Here is a 5,348-nt window from a genome sequence, read left to right on the forward strand (position 1 = left end):
AGTTCTCATGTTTCTAGAACAGTAAAGCAGGTCTAGGTGCGTTTGTTATCTGAGACACGACAAAAACCTCAAAGTTATAGATGATCAAATTTACAATCATTTGTAAATGTATAGCTCTGCCCTGACCACTCTGACCAGATTTGCTCACTAGTCCATCGATTTCTTACTGTTGCTCTTTAGTGGCTTTTGTATTGTAGTTTGACTCTCAGCCCATCTTATCACAGACTGGCTCTGATTGGTCAGCCGTTTATTTCATTTGATACATAAGTCATAATTATGCACTCTGCCTTACTGATTGGATGACCCCTCTCAGTGGAGCTCATTCAAACTGTCAACGCAGCATGTACCGTAGCTAACACGTCGCACTTGTTCAGCACAAAATGCTGGTTTTCTTCACTGGACGAATTGAAAGTGATATTGTCTGCAGAGGGCTTTAGTCTGCTACTATTTATACTGTCTCCATATAAAGTGTTGATTCAATATAAGGTTTGTTTAGTTTCATCGGTTCTGATAGCTGAAAGTGTTTTGAAATATATGATGTAAATTAAATGGACATAGTGAGGATATGTGAGCATTACAAATTGCTAAAATTCAATGGTTTACACTGGCAAGGGCATTGAACAATGTGTTTACTATCAATGGTTTTATGAATTCAGTTACTTGCTGACTATTGGTCTCTTAGCCTTAGATGGAGTTTACCACCCGCTTTGGGCTACAATACCAAACAACCCGACTCCGAGATGACCGGACCCCAGCGCGACGGGGGCCGTTACCGGCCTCACACCGTCCACGGGCTGAGCCTCGATCAGAAGGACTCAGGCCCCCGAGCGACACCGGGCAAGCGGTCGTCCAACCATAGAATACATTTATGTGAAGATATATTTTTTAAACCAACCACATATTTAAGATAAATACTGTGAGCTGATATGGAGAGATTAATAACGGAGCTGTCTGTTATACCACAGGTGCCATACAAATCAGATGACTTTGGGAAATTATTTGTTGACTTTTATCCTTTTTATATGAGTTGTCTATCAATTGTTGGTATTGAACAAAGTGTTTACTATCAATGGTTTTATGAATTAAGGTACTTGTCGACTATCGGTCTCGTGCCGGTATTTAGCCTTAGATGGAGTTTACCACCCACTTTGGGCTGCGTTCCCAAACAACCCGACTCAGAGAAGACTGGACCGGAGCGACGGGGGCCGTTACCGGCCTCACACCGTCCATGGGCTGAGCCTCGATCAGAAGGACTCAGGCCCCCGAGCGGTCGTCTATACTGAGGGAATCCTGGTTAGTTTATTTTCCTCCGCTTAGTAATATGCTTAAATTCAGTGGGTTGTCTTCTCTGATCTGAGGTCGTAGTCGAGGGGGGGTTGGTGCGGCTCTGTTGCCAGAGACTCGCAGGCTTGGATGGCGGTAGGTGTGCCGGGGCCAGCCTGCCCTACCCACCGAGGCACCAGCTCCAGATGACCGGATAACCCTAACCCTAACCCATTTTGGTTTGTGTGTGTTGCCATGCTCACAAGACAGGGTTGGTTAAAGAGGACAGGACCTCCGGGCGTCTCCATCCGCAAGCCGCCTCCCCAAGGGAGAGGCGACTGAACGGGTAGGAAGCGCATTAAGCCCCCCGCCTACCGAGGAGGGAGTGTGAGTTGGACAGGCACCCAGAGGCGCATGGCAGGGAAGCCGGAGCGGGGCTCACCGTACCGCACTTGGTTTGAGGTTCCGATGTGGATGGCGCCCGGTAGCACCGGACAGCCCGCCCCAGGGCGCCCCGCGTCAAGCCCACCACTCCACTGGCCCTGGAGCAGGCGAGACAGGCCACGGGGACGAGTGCCCTGGGACGGACCGCAGCATCCGGTCGGATCGGCCATCCTCGGCATGAGCAATGTTCAACGCGCGCCCGCCGCCACGCAACCCCCACCCTCGGGTGAGAGAGACGGGACGGACACGGGCCACGCCAATGGGGGGACTGGCCCGTCGCCCCCCCTTCCGCAGGTTCACCTACGGAAACCTTGTTACGACTTTTACTTCCTCTAGATCGTCAAGTTTGAACGTCTTCTCGGCGCTCCACCGACCCCGGCGGGGCCGATCCGAGGTCCTCACTAAACCATCTAATCGGTAGTAGCGACGGGCGGTGTGTACAGAGGGCAGGGACTTAATCAACGCGAGCTTATGACCCACGCTTACTGGGAATTCCTCGTTCATGGGAAATAATTGCAATCCCTATTACGAGTGGGGTTCAGCGGGTTACCCACGCCTCTCGGCGAAGGGTAGACACACGCTGATCCACTCAGTGTGGCGCGCGTGCAGCCCCGGACACCTAAGGGCATCACAGACCTGTTATTGCTCAATCTCGTGTGGCTGAACGCCACTTGTCAAGAAGTTGGACGCCGACCGCGGTCCGCACGGGGTAACTAGTTAGCATGCCGGAGTCTCGTTCGTTATCGGAATTAACCAGACAAATCGCTCCACCAACTAAGAATGGCCATGCACCACCACCCATAGAATCGAGAAAGAGCTATCAATCTGTCAATCCTTTCTGTGTCCGGGCCGGGTGAGGTTTCCCGTGTTGAGTCAAATTAAGCCGCAGGCTCCACTCCTGGTGGTGCCCTTCCATCAATTCCTTTAAGTTTCAGCTTTGCAACCATACTCCCCCCGGAACCCAAAGACTTTGGTTTCCCGGACGCTGCCCGGCGGGTCATGGGAATAACACCGCCAGATCGCTAGTTGGCTTTGTTTATGGTCAGAACTACGACAGTATCTGATCGTCTTCGAACCTCCGACTTTCGTTCTTGATTAAGGTTAGATCATAGATAATTTGCCATTGTTTCATTTGATAGCATTTTTATGCTCTCGCATCAAATCTCTGTCCGACTTTGCACACCAAGATAATACACACTGTTCCATGTTCTTTGTGGGTGTGCACATAACTTTACACAGTCACTTTGGGAAAAGTGGTAAGCCAATCTAAAATCATAAATGTGTGAAACATATCTAGTTTGATTTTTGAGCAAGTTCATACCAGTGATTTTGCATGGTGGTGATGCATAATAAAGTGTTGACACAATATCAAAATTTTGTCGCCTATGAACTCCTTTCTCTTTCTTTTTCCATTCCAGAACGGCACACTTCACTTGGCTTGGTTTGGCAGCGCACATTTATTATCTGTCATAAGTGCACTGTTGGCTGCCCCCAACCTATTGTCTATAATTCATCACACAGACCTACCATCTGAGGTAACATAAAAGCAGCCATCCATTGTAGATCTCAGAGTCATGTGGATATTAAGAATGAGAATTTCACTGTCAGGCTCAGGCAATATTACCAGTCTATAAATGAACCAATCTTCATTTTATAGTATTAGATGCAGTTTTTATTGTGATTATTTTTTTCTCCCCAAATGTACTTGGCCAATTCCCCCTGCTGTCCTGGTCATTGCTCCACCCCGTGTGCTGAGAGCCATATAGACTAGCACATGCTTCCTCTGATACATGTGCAGTCGCCAGCCGCTTCTTTTCACCTGGGTGTGAGGAGTTTCACCAGCAGGGACGTAGTACTGTTGCCGGGAATTTAATCCGGGTCTCCGTGCTGGTAGGCAGTATTGGGGGTAACTCATTACAAAAGTAACATATTACATGTAATATATTACTTTTAGCAGTAACTCAGTAACATAACTTCTTACCAATAGGATTTCAATAATATTATACTAGTTACTTTGTCAAGCCTAACACAAGTTACAAAATGAGTTCCTTTTTTGTATTTATCAAAGCACATATTTAAATAAAGATACAATCATTTCCTAATCAAATTGTGTGTTTTTATGCAAATAACCACTATAGATGACAATAACAAAGAAAAGGATAACATTTAGAATTTTGGACGGTTTACACTGACTTCAAGATGGTTGAAATTATTTTTCGGGATGTTCCAGGTGCGGCAATGTCATTCTGCTACTGCTGTTATTTTGGTGAAAGTAATGCAAAAGTAGTGTAATAAGTAACGAGTTACTCATCTCAGAGACAGTAATATTGTAAAGTAACTTGTTACTTTCAAATTAAAGGAACTAGTAATATGTAGTAATTACATTTTGAAAGTAACTTGCCCAACACTGGTGGTAGGTTTGTGCTTTTACCTCTACACTACCCAGATGCCCCAGTTTGTATTATTTTTAAACCATCAAGAGTAGCCTGACCTGACCACAGTCAAGAAGATAATATTCATAACGCAGGACCACAGCATCCACTTGTTATTAACACAAACTGGCTATTTATATAAAATCTTCCCATGTTATTTCTTGATCTGATCAGCATTATTTATAGTCTAGCAGCATAGTTAGCAAGCAGCAATAATAGTGATGAATGAATCCCTCAGAGAGAGAGAGAGGAAAGCCTCACCCAGATGTCATTTGTCTTTTATCCAGTGTGTGAGTGCACCCTGGTGTTAACATGGGAGGAATGCAGTTGTGTAAGTGACTGAACAGCTGGTTCATTTCTTCTAACATGGTATCTTAAAACGCAAAACACCCTTGGGAAGCAGACAAGCTCTCCTTTCTGTATGCATTGCATTTCCCTCAACATGCTCATTTTCTCCCTACATAGACTATTTGTCTTCAGATAGTAAATGGTAGTAGAGAGCATTTCCTTTTTACTGTAATGCTGCTTTAAGTAGCTGGCTAGACAGCCTATTGAATTTCATTAAATGCAAGTATTTGCTACAGGAATGTTAAGGCTTATCCTGCATCAAGCACTGTTCGTCTTATTGGGATTTGGATTAGATTAGACTGGCTATAACAACATAATGCAATGCCGCACCTTGCAACAATATCCTCTATCTTGTATTTTGATAGACCTGAATCCATTTTCGGCTGTATTATTGTAAAGTTATTAATAATAATAATAGTTATTATTATTATTATATATAATAACAATAATATATATAACTATAAAATAATAATAATAGTTGTTGTTATTATTAATACGTAATACTAATACTACTACTACTACTAATAATAATAATAATAAAATACGGTTGTATTATTTTAAGGAGACACATTTAATTGTATATTCTATCGAGGGAGGACTTGCAGTAATATTTATAATGGAACTGTCTTTTAAAATATGAATTTCTCCAATCAATAGAAAGGGAAAGTGACACGGAGTAACACGACGGGAAGCTGTCAGACGCAACTCACCGATCAACGCATCGAGATATAATTGGTCGAGCTCACAGCAGATGTCACCACCAGGCCAATCAGCTGCAGCAGCGATGACACATTGTCCAATTAGACGTGTGCGCGTTTTCAGCGTCATCATTTAGCATGAATGGGTGTTGGGAGAGGGTGG

This window comes from Poromitra crassiceps, assembly GCF_964638095.1.
Source record: "Poromitra crassiceps genome assembly, chromosome: 17".
NCBI lineage: Eukaryota > Metazoa > Chordata > Actinopteri > Beryciformes > Melamphaidae > Poromitra > Poromitra crassiceps.